We start from the raw sequence: 15,011 nt of genomic DNA on the forward strand, positions 1-15,011 counted from the left end.
AACATGATAGTTTCCCAGTTTACCCATAGCAAGACTTTTCCTTCATTCCCCCTAATGCATTTGGACTTGACATCATAATGTCTTATGCACTTCAAAATTAGCTCAGGGCTCACAACATGTGGGAAAGCGGTGACTGACAAACAAACCATAGTCAAGAATTTCATCGGAGAAGGGTTTATCTACCTAATCACACAACTTGATCATGATGGTTTCTACATTTACTCATTTGAAGTCTGTATATGTAACCAGGGGCCCCTTACACTTCATACAGTGACCACTACCAAACGAATGTAGAGATGACTTCATAGCTTTTTAGTAGAGGATAAATAAAAACAACCAACTTATGTACAAAGGAAACTGCAAGAAAACAATACTGAGTAGAGTTGTAAAAAATTTAACTTGAAGCAACCGATAAAGCCAGATAAGATAATGATATTAATGTCCAACAAGAGACCAACTAGGGTCTATGGGACTGAAAGATACAACAGTGCAAAAAAGAATAACACGGTGGGAGTGCCAAAAAGGCGTCTAGGGAAAAGAACAAAAACAAAAAGCAACGATCGAGAACCACCTCGACAAGGAGTAGGGATCCAAGCTCAGAGAGAGAGAGAGAGAGAGAGAGAGAGAGAGAGAGAGAGGAGAAAAAGTGTTGTCACCAAAGAGATGCTTGTAGCATTTAGGGCCTACTACGAACTCGACTCCCAACCAACAGGGAAAGTGTCTCGAATCACAGCCTTGAGGTTTCTAATCACTACCCAGAGGAAAACTCTCTTGAACCTTTGTACCTCACCCTCTCAGTCGATACCTTCATAATTTAGCAAGTTGTCACCTTGGAAATGCAATTTTTTTACTAAAGAGATAATTAATAGCAAATATCGAGGCAAAAAAGAAAGATTTGCATGTCATGAAGTTTTAATGGAATTGACATCTTGCGGCCAGCTAAATAAATACTTGCCTTTTCATTTTATTCATTCCTTACTTCATAACGATTAGTACCATGTGAGAAGCCTCCTTTTATTACTTAAACCACGTGAGACACAATTTATTATCCATTACCTCACAATTTAATGATTGCCCTTAAATATTAGTACCATCTAAAATGTCATATTTTTCATCAGGTTTTGTCATGTCATGGTACTCTATTACACACTTCCCTGAGCTCTCGACCACTTTATTTTATGATAGTACTATTATCAGAGCCTGAGTTTCTACATTGGGAGCTCTGGGTATATTGGAACGCCACTAGTGTTAACTAGTTGAGCAAGAACGAAAACTTTAAACTATTATGTGTATTTTTTTAAAACTGAAACTTGAAATAGTTGAACTGAAATTAAACTTAAACTTTTAGTTGTATATTTTTCATATTTCAACACTTAGACTTTAAAGTGAAATTATACATAAACCAAAACATAGGCAAAACTGAAAACTGAACTTACTTTTTCAAAGCATGTATCTTTTATCTATACATCATAACTTGTATATTTTCCAATGAATTTGGGATGTTGATCCTTGTTTAGAATGTTTTAGGGAATCTTTTTCAGTATTTGTTAAAGGAATGAATGTTGGATCAATATGGTTTTCGGTTTACTATTAAACCAGAATTATATTGCTCTAAGTGTGTTGTAGTGTTCTCAGTAGAGTCATATTCTCCCACAAGGGGAAAGGGTTCAATGGGACCCGCATAGTGAGTCCTTAGCTTTACTTTTCTTGTAGGTTTCCAGGAGTAAGCCTAAGTCAAGGGGGGGTGGATGTAGTGTTTGCCCCTAGTTTACATTTCTATTATCATTATCGGACTCTTTTAGGCTAGTTTATGCTTATGATTAGTAGCATTACTTTGAGTTTATCAGATATTGTTTTACATTCAGTTTATTTTATAATGAGATTATGTAGTACTCTATATTTCATGTATGTATGATGATTATTCAGTGTTTTAAGATATTGATGATGATTAGTTAGATGGTTTATTATCACATGTGCTTCCTTATGGATACTTACCCCATACTTGCATGTGTATGGTGTGCGTGTTTGTTTTCTTTATGTATGGCATGCTTGATGTGGTTAAGGAAGGGAGTCGTAGTCACCTGCTAGTCAGGATCTACACGATGCACCACTTTTTGCCATTGTCTGTTTAGCTTAGAATATTGTGTCTGTACATGCATGAATTTTATGCAGGTTGCAGGTACTGGGTATCGACTTCCCTGAATTGTCAGGATGAGTGTACCCTATCGAATTATCTCAATGGTAAGAGGGGAGATAAATTCTTAAGTCCAAATCCTAAACCTTTAAGCCATTTGTCCTAATTGATAATTAGGACAAGTATCTGAGTCGAGTACCCTCTGAATGTGTCGGATGACGTTAATTCGTGATTATAAACCTTTAGTTTGATTTACTATGTGTTTTGCTTTGATGGGTTTTCGTATGTTGCTTTATGAGTCTTTCGTGTATTCTCTATTAATTAAGTCTAATTAAAAGATTAATTAATGATTTAATTTAATAAAAATTTAATATGATATTTTTAATATTTAATTAATTGAAAAATTAATTAAATAAAAAGAATTAAATTTGGAGATAAAAGTTTAAGGATAAATTTAGAACGTGATAATATTTAGTTAATTTAATAATAATATATTTAGAGTTTATTTTTAAATAAATGCTAAATATTATTGTTATTTAAGTTAATAAATATTTTATCAATTAAATTCTTAAAATAAATTAAAAAGTGAAAGGATATTAATTTATGAAAAGTTGTTAGTTCGCATGACGTATGCATGAGTTTAAAGTAAAAGAAATTAATTAAAAAGATAAAATAAGTGAAAATAATAATGTTATTTTAATAAAGCGCACATGGGATTAAAAGTAATAAATTAATTAAAAATAGAAGTCAAGTGGAAAATTAAATAAAGTTATTTAATTATGCATTTAACGTGCATGGAAAGGATAAAAAAGAGTAATGCAAGATAAAGCAAAAATTAATAAAATGTTAGTATGGAGTTAAAGGTTGTGAGCAAGGAGTTCTCTCGGGTGAACACACAATCAATGCCCTGATTTAAGGAGAGAACTCTTTATCACAATTAGAAGGTTCATTTTAGAAGGACCGCAGATTTTGGACAGGAATTGGGAGACGAATTTGGGAGCAAATTTTGGAAAGAGAAATTTTGGGTAAGACTGTTAGAAAGAAGTTCTTGGATAGAAGCAATTTTTTTCGCAAATCTTCTGGGTGTTGCAATTTTAGCATCAAAACCAAGTAGGTTCTTATGTTTTAAATCACACAATTAATTACACTATTTAAATAATTATGTCTTCTTCGTGCCTGTCGATTGTAAATCTGAATTCTCTGTGATAAAACCCTTAAAACGTTTCAATATTATAAATTGTTAAATACTAGCCAATGTCTTCTGCATGCGTAGAAATTGGATAAGTAATCAGAAACCCTTGTTACGTAGATTAAAGAAATTAGAAATTTAAATTTGGTAAAGGTTTAATTTGGAAGTGAAAATCCTAAATTGAAAATTCGATGGTTCAATTTATTGTTCCTATCAAATTAAATTTGCAATCATTTATAGTACTTATGAAAGAATTGTTTTTAACAAACAAGATTATTTAAAGAATAATAATAATAATACACTTTATGAAATTTTAAAAAAAAAAAAATTTAATAATTGAATTTACAATGCAAATTATATATATATTAATCAAATTAAATTGGAAGAAAATTCGTTATATTAAATTTGATATAAACAAGGTTTTATAACAAATAAAGTTATAATAATAAAATTGGATTACTTGTAATCCCATGGCATGCATAGTACTGTACTGTGAGTTCACAGTAGTACGGCTGCTGCCGCATATATTAAGCTGTGCACTGCAGGCGTACACAGCGATTTTCATATCGCTCGATTATATGATTTAAATCAGCATTTATATGCCTTGTCTTAGTTACAAAGTTTGTTTTTTTTTTTGAAGTTTTTAAAAGTTGTAAACTTATTACTATTACTATTACATTGTTACGTATTACTAAGTTTTAAAGGATATATGTATAAAATAGAATTGTTATTTTTAGATAACTTTTTTAATATGATTTATAAATAAATTGATTATTATTTTATATTTTTATTAATAGATTTTAATATTAAATATATTATTAATTAATAATACTTAATAATAGGTTTTATAATGTAAACTTATTATTATATTTATTGATAGATTTTATTATTTGTTCATTAAATATTAATGCATTTTAATATAGTTTTTATAATTATTAATTTATTAATAGTTTTTAGTTAAATATTAATAAATTGATAAATAATGAAAATATCAATATAAGTATGTAGATCAATAATTATTAATTAATTAAAATTAGCTTAAATAAAGTTAATTAATGATGGATATTATTTGATTATATATATATATATATATATATATATATATATATATATATATATATATATATATATATATATATTATTGATTTAAAACATGATGGAAGGATAATTCTAGTTTCATTCGAACAAGTGAATGAGTCAACCTGTAAGTTAATCTAGAAATCTTTTGAACTTGAATCATACCTTGAAACGAAAATTGAAATTCTAATGTTTAACTCAACTGCGTGTTTTCAAATCTAAACTGTTAGACTATTATTTTCTCTTTTTATTGTCTATGCTTTGGGGTGTTTCAGGGTTGATTTAGCGTGACCAGTTAGGTTGTTATCAGAGGCTCGGGGGTTATGTGATTGTGATGTTATGATTATTTGTTCTCGATCTTTCTAAACCCAACCATGGTGATGTGTGATATGCTCTATGATGGATGAATTTACTGATCGTTATTGCTTTCCAGTCTTCTTGTGTGAAGCTAAGGTGTATGTTTATGTGATACCTGACTTGACCATTTTGGAGTCTTCGATCAGTATTGTGATCTATTATTGGGATTCTTTTTGGTTGCTCGTTGGAGAACTATTGGATATTGTGATTTATCATTGATGCCTTCAGTTGTTGATAGAGAATTGTTGTGATCATTATGATTATTATTTGATGCTTTCTAGTTTCTCATGGAGAACTGATGTGATTATTGTGGCTTATCTTTTGATGCTTTCCAGTCGCTTGTATAGGGCTGAGGTGATTTTGTGATTTGTGATTTCATGAGCCTAGGGTAGGTTATCTATATGTAGTGTCGGGAAGTGGCTTGCAACAGGGGTCGGGGCCCTAAGTGGCTGCCAAGGTAACTCATTGTAAGTTGTTTTAATAAATGATAACATTTACACTAAATGAGAGTAAAATGAACCTAACAAGATTAATTGTATGTTCTCTCCCATGCCTTGAGTGCTAGTATAGACTAGGATGGGGTAGAGAGAACGCTTGGTTACGACCTTGCATTTCGTAGTATGCCTCGTCAATATGAGAGGATACTAGTGGCTGCAGGGATCATTAGGGACCCGAGATTTCTAAGGGATTGCTCGGGTAACTTCTACGTGACTTTTGCGATAACACTTTCCCGCTTGTAGAGTAGATTCTTACGTGTCTTTGTGTGCCTCTGGGTCTAGATGTCTATCTAGGTTGGAACCTTTGAGTTAGTGTACTTTTAAAATTTCCTGGACTTAGAGAGTATATGTATCTTGTGTTTTGTGTTCTGATATCCTGTTTGGGACTTGAGACTATCTCCTCAGCGTGGTGGAGTGGACCATTTAGGTTCCACACGGTCGGGTGGTAGTGCTTTTTACTCTTACCATTGAGATCCGTTCGTAGTCACCATAGTTGGGGCTTCTTGGTATGCTTGTTTATCATGTTTAGATGATGTTGTATACTTATGCTTTATTCTAGTATGTTAGATTTCTTTATGCATATGTTGTAGCATGTTTAGGTGTGGCATCCCTATTATGATAGTACCGATGATCTCTTTGGTGGCTTGGGATGTTACGCGTGGGGGATGGCTAGGGCCCACGATGGTCTAATGATGCTATTGATGGTTGGGAGGAACCACACATTTAGTTAGTTTTGTTTTATGATGTTATACCTTTATGATTGATAGATGTATCATGTATGTTATTAGTTTCATTTATTTTATTATACTTGTATCATGGATCCGAGGAGAATGTTGTATTTTATAATTCTACTTATGTATATTCTTTTAAGCCTTTCATACCCTGTGACATGTACAGTGGATGATTGAGTATTCTGAATTAATTTGCCAACAGGCATTCAAAACAAATGTATATTATGGACATTGGACTTTCTTATTATTCTTTCATGTGGATGTGGTAGTTGTTAGACTTACAATTAATTAAATTTAAATGTGACTCAACGTCTTGGGATCCTTAAGGAATGTAACCTGTTATGTATGTTTGTTGATAATTACATGTTATTGCTTCCGCTACTATGTGTTTGATGTGTATGTTATACTTTCTTACTTCAAAAAAAAAAGTGTTTAGCAAACTTAGTAAAACTTTAGGTTAATTCTTTTGGACCCCTTGGCTGGGCGTTACTATCTAAAAATCCAACTTGGAGTATGGGGTCCACCACCATCAACAACTTGGAACATTTTTGCAACTGCTTGACCTCGTTTAAACCATTTTGAACCCGATTTAAAGTGGTTCAATAGGTTCAAAAAGGTTCGAAAGTTCAAAATCTTCAAAGAGATAACTCAAAATACCAAGGCTATTGTACCAGAAAGAAATAGAGCAGCTCAAGGGAGAGTTCGACAATAACTAAAGATGAGGACCATCTAATCTGAAGGGTATTTGGACATTAGGAATCGAATGAGTGGTTCCAAACCACAAGTTCAATCAAGCACATAAACAAATTAAAAAGGTGACTCATAATAGCAAGGCTAATATTGATTAATATAACTATTTACAATTTGTGGCAATTTTTATTATTAGATTTTTTTTAAATCCCTTTGAAGTTTCCATATTGAATTGTGCTACTATCGATGCACTTATGCACTATGTTAGGGAATTCAATTTGCAAGGTAAAGTATTGGGAAAGAAACATTTACATTTGGGAACTTATCTGATGTAATTTGAGGGTAATCAATTAGATCAATGATCGATTAGACTAACAAATCAAAGAGAGGAAGAATAAAGAAAATAAAAAGAAGTTGACTAACAATATATTAAGAGAGAAATAGATTAAATAGGACAATGTCATATAGTGTTGTCAATTGCAATTAATGCCTAATCCCCAAAAATTTGCAATACAACTCTTTGATGGATAAAGTAGTGGTTTCATCTTATAATTTGTTTTTTCACAACAAAATTGAAATAAAGTTTGGTTAAGATGCTTCATTGTTTTTCAAAAAAAGAACACTAAGTAAAGATGTCACATGATTTTTCAAAAAAAGTAGACTTACAATAGACACTTGCTCAAATTGAAATCTACTACTTCGCTTATGAGAAGCGCCACCTTTTGAGCACTCCATACAACTGCACAATTAGCTAAGTTGAAACTTTACTATTTGACTAGCTTCCATGAACATCCCATAAGACATCTCATTTTCAATAACTCCAACTACCACTTTAGAAAGAGAACTTCCAAACCAAACTAACAATCGGGTCATAATAAGTTGTATAGATTGCTATTAGCACTATTTCTTTCAGAAGAGTAAATAGGTTTTAATGAGCTCCTAAAGCCATTTACAATTAAGCAGCAACTGAAAGCAATAGTCCAACAACAAAATAACTAGCAATAAAAAAAAGTTACAAAACAAGGTTCAATAGGGCCGTAAACCTTAAAAACAAGGGCACCACAACTAACAAAGTCATTCTACAACACTACAACCAAGATATCACAAAAAATAGCCCACCTTATAATATGTTTAACCCTTTCCTTCAACACACATACCCTTAACTCAATGATGAGATTTTGAAAATCAACCCACCTTACAAAATGTTTAATCCCTTTCTTGCAAAACACATATCCTTAACTCGACGATGAGAAGATAAAACAACCCACCTTAACTCAGCGATGGAAAGTTAAAACAACCCACCTTATGATATGTTTGACCCCTTCCTTGCAAAACACATATCCTTGACTCAAGGATAAGATTTTGAAAAACAACCCGTACGATATGTCTAACCCCTTCCTTGCAAACACACCCTTAAATTGTGGATGAGTTTTTGAAAAAGATTTAGGAAGATTTCCTTGCACCATCACTGAAGACATGCCATACTCTATCTCCTTTGATCATGAAGGTGGAAATCCTCAAGTGACTCCTCAAACATATTGACCTCGTGCAATGAGGAGTAATATCTAACTAAAGAATAGGAGCAAGAGCCCCTGACTAAACAACTAGTTAGTGGAATTAAACAAGAGATGATAGAACCGGTTCAAAAAACTGTCCAAGCAAGAATTGACAAAATCTACTAAACCATGCCTACCTTAGATGAAACCCCCATAGGAACCTCCAAGATCATATTTAACTCCACAAACACGAGGGCAAGACAAGAAGACTCATCCACTAGAGAGTTAGAAATTGCAGAAATATCCCCAATCAAATGTTCAAGAAAGGCATGCCACCACCATGTATAGCTAAACCTAGTATACTATAGCTATACCTCGCTTTTAGATATTCAACATAGCAATCAAATGTTCAAGAAAGGCATGCCACCGCCATATATAGCTATACCTCCCTTTTAGATATTCAACATAGCAACTCTTCCTATAAACAATGTGTAATGTTCTTAACAGAATTAAAAAATCAAAAGAAAATATCCCTCTATAGGACCAATGTAGCCTGGCAAATTGTATTTCTAATAAGTTGTTTAACTTAACAAAATAAACAATCCAAATATACTATGTATTCTGGCCAACTACAAATTTGAAAGCTTAAGTTGAAGATTCTCTTGAAGTTCAAAGCTTCCATCAAAATTGTAAGGAAATTATTTATAAACCATTTAATTACAAGCTTCGCTTCAATCTTAGGAAACGTACCTAGCAGACATCCAAAATAGGAACAGGCTAATCTCCATCCAAAATGCACTAAAGACAACAAAATCAAACTTCTTTTTTTCCAGATTCACGAAAACATAGTGATTTTTTTCTTAATTTTTTGTTGTTTTCGGCTACAAACTATGCAGATGATGAAGATCAAATGCTGAAATTTTCAGAAAAATCCATGATGTTTTTTGTTTTTTGAAAATTAGTCAACTATACAATTTGGATGGAGGATAGCCACGTCCTCCAAAATATATTTGGTGCCTTAAGGGCATTTAAATCGTAAACCTAACCATAAAACAACCAAAAATAATAAATTGTTATATCAACAAAGCTAATGAAATACTAACAGTTTTACAATTTCATAGCTATGCTCCGGCTCTTGCGCCTAGCTTTAGCTTCGGCTTCGGCTCCTGCGCCTGGCTCCAGCATCAGCTCCTGCGTCTAGCTCCGACTTCGGCTCTTGCGGCCACTTCGGCTTCTGCTCCTGCATCTGGCTTTATGGCGGTCACTTTGGCTTCTGCTTTTCGGGCTAAGGCTTCTCTTGATTTTGGTTTTGCTTCCCCTCGAAGTAAGGCAACCTCTTATGCTGATGTTGCTGCCTTTGAGGCCAGTTTGCATGGTGCCGCCCCTTTTGCTGATCTCTCTTCTGGGTCTTTTCATCCCCGGGAGGCTTCACCTAGAGTGTTTCTAATCCTGTAAGGGTTGTTTTAGATCAAGTAATTGCTGATGAAATCTACAATATGGCAGAGGAGTTCTCTTCCTTCGCTGCTATCTTTCGTTTTCAGGGGTTCTGGCCCTCTCTTTCTAACCTTCATGCTTGGATCTCCAAGCATTGGAAACCAATTTTAGATTACGGTGTTCAAATTTTCTCGATTGCTAAAGAGTTCTTCATTGTTAAGTTTGCAACTGCTGAAGATAAGAAGTCTATCTTGTGTGATAACAGCTTCTCTTGGCATAATTGTTACCCTCTTATGGCCAAACCGTGGCATATAGATTTTGATCCATTTATGGAGTCCTTCAATAAAATCCCTATTTGGGTTCGGCTTTCGTATCTCCCTATGCATCTTTGGCTGGATTCTGTTTTGGAATTTGTGGGGAACACTATTGGAGATTTTTTGTTTGTGGACTCGGCTACTTCTAATATTTTCCATTCTACTTGTGCACAGATCCTTGTGGAGTTGGATGTCTCAAAGGGTCTTCCTGAGAAGATTTGCTTGTCTCCTTCGCGGGGATATTGGAGACAAATTTTTGGATTATGAAGGAATCCCCTTTCGCTGCACGAAATGTCACATGTCAAGTCACTTGGCAGCTCAATGCTCTATTAAGAATGTTTCAAAGCGATCACCTTCTTGGTGGTCAGGGGCCTCTTTCGAGCACTACACGGTGCATAAGCCTCAGGATGTGGTTCAGGGGCCAACGAGGGGCTCTTCTCTTGTAGCCACTTCTGTGGCTACTAAGCATGTCTGGTCTTCTAGTCAAGAACATCTTTCTGCTGATCAAGATTCTGTCCTTTCAGCTGCTTTGTTGCCTGAGGCTGCTGTGAATGTCCGGATTGCTGGTATGGATCCTATCCTCACTGCCAATCAAGATCCTGTACTTTCTTTTGTCCCTAACTTTATTGTTCCTTCTGCTCTTGTCGTGGTTTCTCCAAATGAGAAAGTTGAGATGGTTGCTTTTGCTCCTCATGTCTCTTCAGTGTCTTCGGGGATTTGGCAACTACAGCCTGCAAAGGTGGAGGATAGATGGACCGCTGTAAAAATGAAAAAATCTAAGTCCTCTATTCCTCCTCTAGATATGAATCTCAGTTCCTGCAAGGGAGGCTCTAAATCAAAGAGTAAATTGTATGTTCCCTTGTTGTGATAGGCCTTTTTAAGTTTTGAGTTGGTTGGTGATTGTCTTTTCTTTCATGGGGGTTGCCCCTCTGCTGGGTTGGTAACCTATTTCACCTAGGTCCGTTGTTTCTTTTAAGATAGTTCTTATTGAATATCTTTAGCATTGTACAGAATTTCAGGCACCCTTTGAAGCCTGTTTTTCTTAATCAAAAACCAAAAATAATAAATTAAGTTCCATCAAGTATTTTTAACTAATCCCCACTTTTACCCAGGTTCTCTAGACGCTTGTCAACCATTCAGCGTCGTTCAAATTTTCTTACATTTTTGTCAAAAACACCATTGTCCTCACATCTGCAACTAAATCAGCATCCTTTCCTTTCGTAAAAAGAATTTCAATCAATGTCTATAAACCAAAACCAAGAGTGTGTAGCTTAAGCGAAATGTTGCTTTATATGTTGAGCCTGCAATACTTTTTAGGCCTTGCAACATCTGTCACTATTACAAGACCTGAAGTTCTAAACCAGCCATGTAGTGACTACAAATATGATCACTTATTTGCTGCAAGGCCATTTAGATCAATTAATAATATAGTTTCTGACGGATGTCCATGAAAAGTCATCGTCCAAATGATATTTTCACTTACTCCTGGTATTTTGGCTTTTCAAGCTCTGCGTAGCTCTCAATACTATATTACTATGTATGTTCACTTTTTTATATTTTCCGTTTGGCCCTGTCATGATCTTTCTAGAAATCACCAGGAGCTCGGAGAAGTTTTTAGGTCCTTAAAAAGGTCCATATTTTAGAGGTTTCTATCCTGGTCTGTTTTCCATCGCTTTCGTTGTCCTCCTCCCGCCAAACTTTGAATGTAGCCTCCCCTGTTCACTAATGGAGTCTGCGGTAGTTCTATTCCATGTCTGCGAGAAAAGAACTATGGCATTTAAAGGGTCGGTCAAGCCAGAGAGATGGAACAAACTATTGAACCCCATAGATGATATGTCTAGGTTGGTTGTGTCTAGGGCTTTAGAGGAAAATATTTTCAATTATGAGTTCATATGGCGCACCAATGATCTCCCTTATAGCTTATATGGCCAGAGTGCAGGTTGGGAATGGGGAAATTATCCAACTTCGCAGATTTCTATTTGATGAAATTTGGTTGGAAGGCCTGGAAAAAGCAGCATTAAGTATCTCTCCGACTTTAGAAGTCTCGTATGTTGAAGATTATATGGTTTGTCCCCCTGGTTCTTTGACTGAAGCAAATGTCCTTAGACGCCCTATCCTGCACATCAGATATCGCAATCTCTTGGACGAAATTTGGCCCAGAATGAAGGCTAGCATCCATTTTCTTATGAGATGGACAAATATCATGGAGGACGTGAACCAGAAATGGCTATTCAATTACTTACGAGCATTCGGGTTCTACGCAGCGCCGGAGGTGGATTTCTTGAACTTGAGCAAGATGGAATTTTCCACCCCCCAATATCAACAAATCGAGGAAAAAAGGAGCATTCGTCCTTATACCTGGACAACTGGAGGTCGATCTAGATGAGGCAAAGGACTATATTGTGATCTATATGAAGGACCCCTGAGTAAGCTAATTAGACTCCCCAAATTTTGGGTTGTATTAATCGATTTTGTAAATACAAATTATCATTATCTGGTTTCGGTCCTTTTGTCTTTTAGACTTCCTTAGCTTTGTTCAGCTCCCTAGCTGTCTCTTGGTTAGGCCAATTTTGTTAGTTCTGGCTCTAACTTTTGTTTTCTGGTTTTTGTCTCCGTCTTATTTTCCAGACTTGGCCTTTTTTGGCTCATAACTGGGTTTGAAGTTTCCTTAGGAACTATATAGGTCTGTCCCTTTCCTCCTGCATCTGGTGCTCTGTCCGAACAAAGGATATTATAGCATATTAAGAAATAAGAATTTGGTGTCCATCTTAAATGAATGAATGAAGTAAATCTCATCTTCAGTTATCTTTATGCTCTATTCACTATAGTTTCTACTCAGTTTAAATGAGGTGGCAAAAGATTCAGATACTTCTCAATAATTAATGATTTGAGACAATAACTAATATTAACACTCATTGATTTAATTTTAAAAACTCACTCAAGTTAGCATTAACAACAACTGTATAACATAAGGAAGTTCTTCGACAAGTGATGGCAGGCTGGTACATTATCAGATTTTCAATATTTCTCCCACTATACCTCTACCCTCTTATTTGACCTCTTTCCGACCAGGTAAATCACAATCCTAACATCATTTGAAGAAATCTTATTCAATCTATGACATAAATTTATGCGACTCAAATCAAAGGATCGACTCTTGAGAGTAGTTAATCATGAGACTTTCCCCTGGGTTGATAACACAAACTATGACTCTCCTCGGTCTCCTTCAAACTTACATTGTGCTATTTGGAAATTCAATTCAAATTTCAAAAGGTTTGTAAAATGAGTAGACAATGACTCCCCCCTATTTTCGACAAACTTTCTTTGCATAACCAGGTAGACCAAATCAATAAGGTTGTTAACATAATAAGACTGTCGATGCAAAACTAATTCCTAAATAGTATAATTCGGATTCTTCTTCATTTGTTGGACAAATCAAATAGTTAAACTCTAGTACTAGTTTCAAATTATGATAATTTGAAAGCTACAACTTTTCTTGCAAGATAAAAGCAGTATAGGTACCACCGGAATCGCAAACTATAAAATTTAATTATAAATAAAATGCCCAAGGAATCATGAGGATCAAAACCTATTCCCAAAGTAGAGTATCAATCCCTGACTTGGATCAGCACATAACAAGGTATGATTTAAACTCTCTAGGATCTGAATAGCATTTTATACTTAGATATTAGACGAGATTAAGAACTTCCGGTCACCCAGATAACCTTTATCACGATTTCCTCTCTTCCACCTCTTATATGTATTTTTAAAAAGTAACGTAAGTTTTCAGCGACTATCAAAACTTAAAACTGAGAAATCATGTAAATTATAGCCATATTTTCTAATAAATTATCACTTCTATCCTAAATTGTATTCTCTAACCCTGAAATAATAGATAGCAATAATCTCTATACTTTGATTAAATCTTATCATACAAAGATATCTCAGTACGATAAGAAGGATACAATTAAATAAACAAAAGAATCTCGTTAAACTAACCTTTAAAAAGGCCCTCTTCTATTTAAAGACTAAATCACCAACTCTTTTATTCGAAAGAATCATAGCTAACAAATCGAATGATGTTTGAGACTAACGAATATGGAGTATGAAGTTTTGTTGAGAGGTGCAGAGTTCCAAGGGAGTGCTTTGAAGCCAACAGGAAAGTTTCTATTTATAGTCATTTGAATCTGCAAAAGGCTCTCCACAATGCAAACTCGGCTCAAGATTCAAATGATAGCCAACAAAACCTAAGAAGCATGTAAAGGAAGGAATGCCTTCCTAAGTCCCCAAACATAAAAGGGACAAGTGTATATAATTATTCCAAACTTAAAAAGAACTCATGTTTGCAAGATACCAACAATGTAATACTGGTGTATGCCCCTTTTTGTTTCTGCAATCTGTATAGGACTATTGTTCCTTCTCCTTTCTTTCCTACGGGTGCCTATTTGAATGGAGACTCTTGCAAAATTTTGCCATTTTAATAAATAAAAAATATGGCTCTGGCCTTTTACCGATAAAAATAAAACAAGGACGTATATCTTTTATAAGCTAAATAGTTGTAGGAAGAAAGAATGTTAAATGGAAAAAAGAACTTTGGAAATGGTAGTTCCTTATAAGTCACCCTCGTTTAACAATTATATCTTTAAATACCCGATGCCCATGGCAACCTTCAATAACAAATTTAATTTCTATTTGTTTTCACAATAGCATATAAATTTGAAGGGATAACTTCAAAGACTAAATTGTAATGATAAATAAAAGAGACTTAACAAAGAAGCCACTGTAAAGGTGCAAATAGTGCTAGAGCTATGAAAGATCTTGTCTATTGCCAACAGCATTTGATTATATTTCCTTAATAATGCCTTTTTGTACATATTATTCCTTGTTCCAGGTAGTAAAACCATTTTCAACTGCTAGAGAATTAAACCACTATCTGACTCTTTTGTCCTCAAAGATAGCCTTTCTAGAAAGCATGTGCATATTAAACAGTGCAACCCGTACCGTACAGATAGTATTCTAAAACTTAAATCTATACAGAGCGATTTGTTTAATGAACATGAATTTGAATGCAGAATCCAACTCATACAATTAT

This window comes from Cupressus sempervirens, chromosome 9 (assembly GCF_028749045.1).
Source record: "Cupressus sempervirens isolate cs-2001-9-10 chromosome 9, ASM2874904v1, whole genome shotgun sequence".
NCBI lineage: Eukaryota > Viridiplantae > Streptophyta > Pinopsida > Cupressales > Cupressaceae > Cupressus > Cupressus sempervirens.